The 12,484-nt window shown below is 40.6% G+C and overlaps 1 protein-coding gene across 1 annotated transcript in view; it reads right to left on the bottom strand.

Annotated features, from left to right (window-relative positions):
- Positions 1–12,213, bottom strand: part of Gat (GABA transporter) — a 145,240-nt gene extending 133,027 nt beyond the window's left edge. Inside the window, exon 1 of the mRNA XM_067139069.2 lies at positions 12,144–12,213. The gene's annotated coding sequence lies outside the window, so the exon portion shown is untranslated. The remainder of the gene's footprint in view (positions 1–12,143) is intronic.
- Between the last annotated feature and the right edge of the window lie 271 nt (positions 12,214–12,484).

Below are 12,484 nucleotides of genomic sequence, written 5' to 3'. Positions count from 1 at the left end.
TTTGGTTTGCTTTCCTTGTTTTAATCTATCACATGACAGAGAAAACGGATCTCTGTTGGGCGACCTATGGCCGAGTTTAAATTAATTTTGTCGGGTAAACACCAAGTATGCTACCAGAGACCTCATATATGCTAACATAGTGTCATTTGGACTTGAAGAATCCTACTGCCCGTGCCGGGACTGAACCCACAATCTTGGGATCTGTAGGCCGACACTTGACTCCTGACTAACAGAGTGACCTATAATTGCAGTAATCCAGTAGATACGTTTTATATGCACTTTAAAACTACTTCAATCTCTTTCCAGGGGCATTATGACAAGTTCTAAATACTAATACTGATTTTACGTCCCATTGGGTACTTGAATGGCTTTAGGAGACGTCGAGGAGCCGGAAGTTTGTCTCACAAGAGTTTTTTTACGAATCGGTAAATCTCCCGAAACCGGACTTAGTCGGGACTGAATCCGTCAACTTGAATTCAGAAGCGCTTTACCGTCTGAGCCGCTCAGCCTGGCATATACTGAACAATTTAAGAACATATTAGTACTTGCTTGCTTCTGGGGCTTATAGCTTTGCGTGACTGTTTACATCATGATCACAACCACGGAACCTCCTGCTTTGCGTGGGATCCGGACGACGGGATCGTAATATTAATTTCAAAAATTCCATATGTATTCACCGAGATTCAAACCGCGGCTGCTAGCAACAAAGTTACTATGATATCACAACCCTTTTGCTCATTTACTTTTAAGAAGGTAGAAAGAAGGATAGTGGAGTCGCCTAGGTATGACAATTCTAAATCACATTCTCGATAAAGTAAAGAGTAAAGAAACAGTGATGATGAAATTAAATCAGGTTTATATGCTGGGGTGAGTGGCTCAGACGGTGGAGTGCTGGCCTTCTGAGTCCGAGTTGACTGGTTCGAATCCTGGCTCAGTCCGGTGGTACTGCACGCTGCGTGGGTAGATACACTGGCACTTGAAAGTACTCTTCCGGGACAACATTCTGACACATCGGCCGTTATTATTATTATTATTATTATTATTATTATTATTATTATTATTATTATTATTATTATTATTATTATTATTATTATGGCGCAAGAGCCCCGAATGGCCAAGGCCTACAGATTACGAGGTGTGGTATGGCCGGCACGACGAATCTTCTGGACCATTATTCTCGGCTTTCTAGACCAGCGCCCCCATCTCACCGTTAGATACTGTAGTTCCTCAATTGTAGAGCCCGGCGCAAGAACCTGACAACTCCACCTTTTGGTCAATTTATTTTCTTTTTGCTGTAAGCTATCCTAAAAATTAGCTCTATCTGCCGGTGCAAGAAGTGTACTGCTCCGCTGATTTGGTGCGTAGTGGGAGTGTAAAAGGAGCTGTCGGGATTGTTTGAACTGTTTGTGCCGGTGCATGAACCCAGACAGCTACTGGAGCTGTCTGTTTCTTGCAGCGAATGTAGTTCAATGTTCGACCACCGCGACCGCACCTTTGATGTAATCGAGAAGGAGAAACAAAAGTGAGAGAGAAATATTTGCCACAAGACTATCATGCCCAGGTACAAAATGCGAGTCGCAAGTACATTGTTCACGATGCAACACGAATAATGTTTTTGGACTGGATGACTGACTTCAAAACCTTCTTCAAATCAAACGTCAGTCTTCGTAAAGATGCGACGTTGACAGTGTGAAAATATAGATACGTTGAATACAACAGCAATGGACTGTTCTGCAGTGTCAATGCGAGTACCATTGTAAGTAGAGACGGGAATTATAGGCACGAATAGGTTAGAATGCAAACGTATTTAACCAAGGCGCAGGTGCATGTTACCCGCATGACGGTTCTGCGGTGAGATTTGCATATATATTATCGGTCTGGACAAACAGAACCCCAAAAATTTATGGAATTCCCCGACATAACTGTAGAGCGGCTGGATTACACTTGCGCCTTCTTCAAATACGTTTGCTTTCTAACCTATTCGTGCCTATAATTCCCGTCTCTAATTGTAAGGGATATCTTTGTTTTGGAGAAAGCGGGAGCTACTCTTTCCTTACCAAACGCATCAAGTGTTCTACATCGCAGGGTCTTAAAACTCAATGCAAATAAGGCAAAGGATGTTAAAGATATAGCTTCGAAATATGTTGCACCTGACTGTTTGTGATTCTACAACCAGATAGTTTCAACTGGGAGTGATGATCCACTCTTTGATGATGTTGGTGCTGAATAGTGATGAACTTCCTGTGAACCCCATTTCCTCGGCGGATATAAATCTTGTCCCGTTGTAACGATATTTACTCCCACAGTAAGTCTGCTGTGTAATAAAATATCTTACACTGATAACTCAGGCAAATAGTACTGGTTATTGCATTCTTCATAGCAAACATAGTTTACCGGGGCATGAAACAAGACAGCTCCAGCGATTGTGTGAATAAACAGAGAGGAGTCCAGTGACACAACCCGCACCATTTCCACTTCAATACGTATGTTACTACTGCGTCTAGCTAGTGTGCGTAGATAACCCTTACCTTTTCAACATATACAGTGACTCACATAATTATTCGGACACGTTAGTAATTATAGTCTTTGCTACACACTGGCCCTATATTTCGGAGAAAATATCGTATACGCAAACTAGTTTCTAACAGAACCCAGTTTCACAGATTCAACAAGACGTTCAAATGTGTACTTGTATAAAACAGGAGAGAACCAGCGACCACGGAACCTCAGAACGCAGTTAACGTGCTTCAACAAAATTATTCGGACAAAAGTCTGTTGCCGTGCAGAGGTCGTATGTAAAAGAGCCACGGGCAGTGTGAACGTAAACATTCAGTGTGTTAGAGTGCTGTGTACAACGTAGGTGAAAATGGGCCGCAGAGGAAGAGAGAGCACAATCGAACAGTGGCAGCTAGTAATTTTTCACCATGCTAAAGGTAAAAGTTATCGTAAAATTGCTTAAATGCTACAAATGAAGAAAAGTACAGTCTCTGATATTATCACAAGATTCCGGGAGGAAGATAGGATTGACATCTACCGCATACGGGATGTCTAAGAACTTTTTTCTGTGAGGGAAGAGTGTTACATCATCAGAAAAATGAAAAAGGCACCCAAGTTCAGTGCTCCAAAACTCGCTACGGAGATTGCCACAGACACCGGAAAGAAAGTGCATTCCGAAACAATACGGAGAGTGCTCAGAAGAGGTAACTTTCGCGGCCATATTGCAAGAAGGAAGCCCTTTATAAATCAAGTAAATCGAAGAAAGAGAATTCTGTTTGCCAAAGAGCTTGTTAAAGAAGGCAATGAGTGGTGGAATGACGTTATATTTGCTGATGAGAGTAAATTTAACATATTTCAATCTGATGGCAGGATAACAGTTTGTCGGCGTCCTAATACTGAGCTTCAAGAGAAAAATCTGAAAGCAACTGTGAAGCATGGTGGTGGACAGGTAATGGTGTGGGGGTGCATGTCGGCGAGTGGAGTTGGTGAATTGGTTTTTATTGAGGGTAAAATGGACCACTTTCAATACCTTAAAATACTGAGGGACAATATGAAAAAGAGTGCCGAAAAGATGGGGATTGGTGAACAGTTTACGTTTTATCAAGATAACGACCCAAAGCATATGGCCTGGAATGTAAGGATGTGGTTATTGTTTAATTGCGCAAAGGTGCTTCATCCTCCCCCACAATCACCAGACTTGAATGGGACTGAGAATCTTTGGGACAAAGTGGATAAAAAAATAAGGAAAACAACAATCACATCTAGAGAATAACTGAAAAATGGACTTCAAGAAGAGTGGCAGAAAATATCTCCCGATTACATCCGGAAATTAGTGGAGAGCATGCCAAGTCGACTCAGGGAAGTAATTATAATGAAAGGAAAGCCCATCAGATACTCAACCTTTAGGACCATAAGTAAAACGCCAAGTGTCCGAATAATTTTGTGCAATATTGGTTTTGATTTTGATTTTGTTTTTAATTATTATATTTTCATTGAACGTGTTCATTAGAAGAATGATGGATGTTTAGTTTTTATATTCCATACAGAAACTTGTATCTAATTTATATGAGTGCTTTATTATTACTGAAACCACTAATACAAAGGAAACTATAATAAATCATGTCTGTCTGAATAATTATGCGAGTCACTGTAATTATTTTATGAAGTTTTTTGTGTCTTCTGAAAAGTTTTATATTTTGGAGCTGTCTGGTTCTTGCACCGGGCTCTTCAACTGTAATCATGTAGGCTAAGTTGATCTCGAACCACCCCTCAGATCCAGATAAGAATCTCTGACCTGGCCGAGAATCGAACTCGGGGCCTCCGGGTAAGAGACAGGCACCTCTACACCGCAGGGCCGGCCATTATTATTTTTATTATTTTCATCAGTCGTCAAAGAAAAATGTAAAAAACTGACTGAAATTCATGAGGTTCATATTTTACCAAACCTGTTTATGTGAAATTTCAGATGTGGCTGAACTCTGGTATGAATGACAGAGACAGAACGTAGTACCAGTTTGATCCGAGTCTCTTGTAGTTCTAACAACATTCAGATAATTCTCGTAAATAAACCGTCGGCTCACAACGCCCTTCTTCTATGTAAAAAAAAATGTAATCAAAGATGATGTCGACAATAGTCGAACAATACGAAAACAAAATATGACATGCAAGTGAAAAATATTACACTTCATCCCAATGTGTCTTCTTTGAAGACTGAAGAGTGAGATGTCTACCAGCAGGGGCGCGACGACGATTTGTGGAGTAGGTGTGCGGGGGTGAAGTTACGGTGTTTAATACTCATTCCAAGTTGTAAACAAACCGGAAAATATGCCCTCAAAGATTAGGGCAAACACATCAGTCGCTAATTCAGTAGAAAATATGTTTTCTGAAACTCTCCTTGGAAAGATACTTTCTTCTAGTAGATATGAACATTATTAAACACAACATAACCAGGTACAAACCACCATCTATATATAAGTAACTACATAGCAACAGTTCTCGATGAAATTAGATGAAGCCACGTTTAAGACAGTTTGCCAGTGACGTGTTATTTAACATTTTCCATAACATTCAATAGTTTATCAGAAATATACGCAGGCTTGAGCTTCCCTGCTGGAATTAAGAAAAAGAGATCGACATAAGCGTTTCTCTTACTTCGTATACCCAGTGACATGTACATGAAAGATGATGAGTGCAAGTTATTAAACACTTCTGCTAAGACGACTGCTGTGCAGCCAGATGGCCTGCAGATATTAGAGTGTCACGTGGTTGGCGTAAGACTTCCTCAGCCGTATCACCTGGCTTCCTTGAGAGGATGTACTGCCTTTAATCCTAGACAATCCTCAGTTATGTATTAATTTCGTGTGGCTATTTCAGCCTGGCGCAGTCCTTGTAAGGCAGACACTCCGACCAGGGGGGGGGGGGGGGACATCTCTCGTGTATTGGAAACTGCGAGTTATTGTGGTGGAGGATAGTGCCGTGTGTTGTGTGAGAGTTGCAGGGATAAGCAATGAATGTTTTATTAGGCCCGTATTGATGGCTATGACTTATTTTCTTAATGAAAGTTTCAATCAATCAATCAATCAATCAATCAATCAATCAATCAATCAATCCTGATCTGCATTTAGGGCAGTCGCCCAGGTGGCAGATTCCCTAACTGTTGTATTTCTAGCCTTTTCTTAAATGATTTCAAATAAATTGGAAATTTATTGAACACCTAATCAATAAAATATTTATTACTAGGACTACTTTCGACCGATGTAGACGGCCATCTTCAGCTATTCATAGCAAAACAGTGTAAGGAAGGACATAGTGTTATTAAAATTGAATGTCTTAATATAAACGTCAAATAAGACTGAATCTTAAAAATCTATGACCACATATATAACCGAAAAAAACACATATATATCTTAAACAATTAAAATACTCAGTCTTTTTCTTCTTTCTTTCTTAATCTGTTTACCCTCCAGGGTTGGTTTTCCCCTCGGACTCAGCGATGGATCCCACATCTACTCCCTCGAGGGCAGTGTCCTGGAGCCTGGGACTTTGGGTCGGGGAATACAACTGGGAAGGAGGACCAGTACGTCGTCCAGGTGGCCTCACTTGCTATGCTGAACAGGGGCCTTGTGGAGGGATCGGAAGATCGGAAGGGATAGACAAAGAAGAGGAAAGGAAGCGACCGTGGCCTTAAGTTAGGTACCATCCCGGAATTTACCAGGAGGAGAAGTGGAAAACCACGGAAAACCACTTCGAGGATGACTGAGGAGGGAATAGAAACACTCTCTACTCAGTTGACCTCCCGAGGTTGAATGAACCCCGTTCCAGCCCTCGTATCACCTTTCAAATTTCGTTGCAGAACCGGGAATCGAACCCGGACCTTCGGGGGTGGTAGCTAATCACACTAACCACTACACCACAGAGGCGGGCTAAAATATTCAGTATGGTCCATAAACAAGGATATTTTATCTTGATCAACACTTGTTAATTTAAAACGACATTAATCTATCATTGTCCGTTGATGCTCAAAAAACGAGTAAGTTGTGAAACATACCGAAACTAGTCCTAGTAAAAAAATATTATATTGATTAGGTAGTGAATGAAACTGTTTTTAAGAAAATAAGTTGCAGGGATGTTCCCCGAACCAAGGGAATTAAATCGCGTTAATGTTAAAATCACCGACCCGGCAGGGAATCGAACCCGCGGCCCTAAGAACGGAAGAGCATTACGCTGACCATTCTGCCACGGAGCCGGACAATCCTTAGTTGCATTCACGATGCTGAGTAACCTTAGCCCCAACCATGAGACTAGGAATAAAATTCACGAACGAGCTGGAAATCGAACCGAAGACATTCGGGTAAAAAGTAGAGGGGCTACTCCTGCGCTACGGAGCAGGCTATAATGCTGGGCTTATTCTTATGTCATTTTCATTACAAGCACCTTAAAGTTATCTGTAGTATTATATGTTTAACAACATTGGCTGATTAATGTGCGTATTACCATCTGGCACATGTATTGAAAATATGAGTAACTTACATTATTGTTAAACGGTAATTGTTGCAAGAACTGCGTAGCTGGTTATAAACTGACGATTATAAGTTTGGTATAACAATAAAATTCGAGCCGTTTTTGTTTTATGTTTGGATAAATAATTTTGATCAAAGCAGTCACAAAATTGTTTTCACACGTATACTAGTTGTCTGTCATTTATGGTATGAAAAGAACAATACCATGTTCCCGTAACAAGGAAAAAGAAACAAAAATAACCATCGAGGTGAGATTCTATCCGTGGTCCACGAGCTTGCTCATTGCAACTGGAGTGGTCCACGAGCTTACGAAGCTGACAGCTTGCTCATTGCTACTGGAGTGCTCCACGAGCTTGCTCATTGCTACTGGAGTGGTCCACGAGCTTGGTCATTGCTACTGGAGTGGTCCACGAGCTTACGAAGCTGACAGCTTGCTCATTGCTACTGGAGTGCTCCACGAGCTTGCTCATTGCTACTGGAGTGGTCCACGAGCTTGCTCATTGCTACTGGAGTGCTCCACGAGCTTGCTCATTGCTACTGGAGTGCTCCACGAGCTTGCTCATTGCTACTGGAGTGGTCCACGAGCTTGCTCATTGCTACTGGAGTGGTCCACGAGCTTACGAAGCTGACAGCTTGCTCATTGCTACTGGAGTGCTCCACGAGCTTGCTCATTGCTACTGGAGTGGTCCACGAGCTTACGAAGCTGACAGCTTGCTCATTGCTACTGGAGTGGTCCACGAGCTTGCTCATTGCTACTGGAGTGGTCCTGTGAAACACTCTCCAAATATTCCCATCCTCCTTTCTCGAAATTGGATGAGAGTTGCACCTTGCAATTCGAACCGGTAAAAGAGTACTTTACAGCGGAATAGTGGAGGCCTTTACCTTCAGCTCCTTCATGGACCATCGTGACCTGCACCAAAGTTATACCTTGTCTATCCTTTCGGAGATCACTGATAAGTCTCCCTAACTAATTTTCTACCGTGCAAAGACACATACATGAAACATTATAATGTACACTGCCAAAAAGCCTCCGCCACTTACAGTTGAATATTGTGTATGATGTAAGATTCTCGTCCTGTATGGCACATGAGCCACGTGTAGGCTCGTTGAAAGATAAAGATGAACCCATCAGCCGCTGACACTCCTCCCTCTCCTCCTTAGGGGTCCCCATTCTCATTTTAAAATAAAGGAACCATGCTGCACATGGATGGGTTAAAATATTACATAATCCTAATATGACTTGATGCAAACTATTTCATGAAAATGCTGAAAGAAGTTGAATTTAGTTTCGTCGATTACTGTTTTCAAACTTCGGTTAAGCAAACACTGCTGTGAAACTTTGTTTTATTTCGGTACTAAGGTATGGATTAAATCACTTTTAAGGAATTGATACTGACGTTCTTTGGTGCATTCTGCGTCGACAGTCACGAGTTGGTAATGCATACGTTATAAAATTTTGTGCGCCAAAGCCGATATCACGCAAATTGAAGTTTGGAAAGTATATTGGCACTTCTACACTTCTAATTTCTAACATGGCAAAGTATACAAAGTTTATGTAGAGTTTAAATAGAGTTTACGTAAACATATATGCGGGGACGTAGGTAGCACTTCCGTGTATGTGGGGCTTGCCGTTTTACCACCCACCACCCCTATATTGTACAAGTACAATTTAAGGAAAATAAATAATAGACCTAATAATAATAATAATAATAATAATAATAATAATAATAATAATAATAATAATAATAATAATAATAATAATAATGGAGAAGTGAAAAAATCAACCCCGCACAACTTTCATAGGTGGAATGCCGCAGCAATGAGAGAAACTTCTGTACAGCCTGCAGAGGATTGTTGAGTACCAACCGTACTATGAAATTCGGAACTCGGATGACCTAACATATGATTCTGTCACATCAAAATGTAGAAAAGTCACTTTGTTTTAGTTTTGTTATAGGGAAGACTGTGGTCGGACATGAGTGAATGATTGTGTTATTTTTGTTTTGAATATTACTTCGCATCCACCAGTGATTATTATTATTATTATTATTATTATTATTATTATTATTATTATTATTATTATTATTATTATTATTATTATTACTATTATTATTATTATTATTAAATATTACAAGAAGGTGTTGAATATGCCCTAGCCGCGCGTCAGTATTTCCCCAAAAGCACCGCACATGGCTGTTGTTCAGGCGTAAGAATGATGTTGGCCTATCACTTCCAGCATGTGTTAACTTATCCGCAAGGCGCGCTCCAGTCAACAAACCGTGATAGAATTTCCTTACAGTGGTTAATAATTGCGGGTATCGTACAGTCTCTGTTTCAGTGATCCTTTATTCACTTGGAAATTTTAACAAATGCCCGATAATTTGCGTTTAGTAAATATTGTAATCAAGCTAGTATTTTACGTGACTTTTGAGATCGTGATCATAGTTCCAGGACTCCAGTCGTATGTGGAATCAGACCCATGGGGACGTGATCACTCTGTTAGAAAATTCTACTCGCATTGGCAGGGATTCGGACCACGGTCACCTTGGCGAGAAGCCATTGATGATGTCACTCGCTATTATGTCGCTCCTCCGTTTTCGGAAAAGTTAACAAAATCATACTTTTACGTTAAGCATGATTAACTGGTTGATAAGCCTAATCTCTTAGAGAAATTTAACACACTGTACCTACAGTTAACCCAATAGGCTGACCATTTGAAAGCACCAGATTTCTATCAGTGAGCGGTATCACAACTGCATTGCGTAACCGAATGGAACTAGACAACTAACATTATATAAACTGATCGGTTACTTGAAAAGCACTAACCGCAGTCTCTAGTCCCATTTAATAAGATTTGGCAGATGTCTGATGAGCTTCTACGTCGGACGTCGCGTGGCTTGCAAATGTCTTTCACAATGACTGGGATATAGGCTACTGGGCTGCATTTAATCTCATAGAGAAAGGAAGAAACAAACAAACACCACGGCGCTACAACCCTGATGGGCCTTGGCCTACCACGTGACCACTGCTCAGCCCGAAGACCAACAGATTGCGAAGGGACACGTGGTCAGCGTTAGTCTTGGTTTTCTAGTTCTAGGCCGTTACCTCACAAGTGTTCTCGTGCAGGCTGAGTGGACCCGGAACCACCCCTCAGATCCAGCTGACATGGCTAGTAATCAAACTTGGCGAAAGTGACAGATTCGTTACCGCCACACCGCGGAGGAGGCAGTTTAATCCCATACCTGCCGATAATTTCAAACGTCAACATATTTAAAATAATTTCAGAGGTATTATTTGAAACAAATTCGAAATGTGTTCCAGTTAAGTGGATCAAGCAGGCTCCACTTGTTATTGCCTGCATTACCAAACAACTAGCGTATGAAATAAAGCAGCAGCACGTAAAGTAAACTGAAATGAAAGTACCGTTCTTCAAATTACACTCAGTCATCCATTCCTTGCGAATTTCGCAGACTAAAGAGACATTCTAAACATTGTAGGTCTAAATAATACATAATGTGGGTGATGGAACGCAGAGGTGTTATTGTAGAAGCTGTTGCATGCATTGTAAAGAAAGTGTACTTTCGTGATGGTTATAGCCAGTAGGAAGACCATTTGCTTATAAACTAGGTGTTTAGAAGTTACTTACTGTATTATGTCTTGTAAACTAGGTGTTGAGAAGTTACTTACTGTATTATGTCTTGTAAACTAGGTATTCAGAAGTTACATACTGTGTCATGTCTTGTAAACTAGGTGTTCAGAAGTTACATACTGTGTCATGCCTTGTAAACTAGGTGTTTAGAAGTTACTTACTGTGTCATGCCTTGTAAACTAGGTGTTCAGAAGTTACATACTGTGTCATGTCTTGTAAACTAGGTGTTCAGAAGTTACATACTGTGTCATGTCTTGTAAACTAGGTGTTCAGAAGTTACATACTGTGTCATGTCTTGTAAACTAGGTGTTCAAAAGTTACATACTGTGTCATGTCTTGTAAACTAGGTGTTCAGAAGTTACTTACTGTGTCATGCCTTGTAAACTAGGTGTTCAGAAGTTACATACTGTGTCATGTCTTGTAAACTAGGTGTTCAGAAGTTACATACTGTGTCATGTCTTGTAAACTAGATGTTGAGAAGTTACATACTGTGTCATGTCTTGTAAACTAGGTGTATAGAAGTTACTTATTCCGTCATGTCTTATAAACTAGGTGTTGAGAAGTTACTTACTGTGTTATGTGTTTTAAACTAGGTGCTGAGAAGTTACATACTGTGTCATGTCTTGTAAACTACGTGTATAGAAGTTACTTATTCCGTCATGTCTTATAAACTAGGTGTTGAGAAGTTACTTACTGTGTTAAGTAGTTTAAACTAGGTGTTGAGAAGTTATATATTGTGTCATGTTTTGTAAAGTAGGTGTTTAGAAGTTACTTACTGTGTCATGTCTTGTAAACTAGATGTTGGGAAATTACTTACTGTGTTATGTCTTGTAAACTAGATGTTGAGAAATTACTTACTGTGTTATGTCTTGTAAACTAGGTGTTGAGAAATTACTTACTGTGTTATGTCTTGTAAACTAGATGTTGAGAAATTACTTACTGTGTTATGTCTTGTAAACTAGGTGTTGAGAAGTTACATACTGTGTCATGTCTTGTAAACTAGGTGTTGAAGAGTTACATGCAGTGTCATGTCTTGTAAACTAGATGTTGATAAATTACTTACGGTGTTATATCTTGTAAACTAAATGTTGAGAAATTACTTACTGTCTTATGTCTTGTAAACTAGATGTTGAGAAATTACTTACGGTGTTATATCTTGTAAACTAAATGTTGAGAAATTACTTACTGTCTCATGTCTTGTAAACTAGATGTTGAGAAATGACACACTGTGTTACGTTTTGTGAACTGGGTACTGTGGATGCACTCACTGTGTTGTGCCTTGTGAGCTGGGTACTCACGTGGAGTTCAACAGCAGTACAACTGACTGCGTTGTGACTGGCGAACTACTGTAGGTACTCGCGTACAGTTTAGCAGCAGTACAACTGACTGTGTTGTAAACTAGGTACTCACGTGGAGTTCAGCAGCAGTACAACTGAGTGTGTTGTTTCTTGTTAACAAGTTACTACAAGCGTACTCACATGGTGGTCCTAGCGGGCTGGCGGCCGCAACTCTTGTGGCACTCGACGCGCGCCCTGCTTTACCTCGTCGTCTCACCGGACCCCCGCCACTCTGCCGCGTGCCAGCCAATCCACACTTCGCACTATGCGAATCCCTCCGGGTTCCTACGAATGCTCACATGACAGCTCTTCAAAAATTGCTAAAACGCTCATAGAGCAACCCCACTACTATATTGATTTATGGCTTGATGTCATTCCTTAAAGGATGCTACCGCATATGCAACAGTAGGGTACCTCATTGACGACTGGGAAAATAATGAGTTCGACAAGGAAGTCCCCAAAAGTTACCCCACGCTGTCATA

This window comes from Anabrus simplex, chromosome 2 (assembly GCF_040414725.1).
Source record: "Anabrus simplex isolate iqAnaSimp1 chromosome 2, ASM4041472v1, whole genome shotgun sequence".
Lineage (NCBI taxonomy): Eukaryota > Metazoa > Arthropoda > Insecta > Orthoptera > Tettigoniidae > Anabrus > Anabrus simplex.
This window is presented reverse-complemented; position numbering and strand designations above follow the sequence as displayed.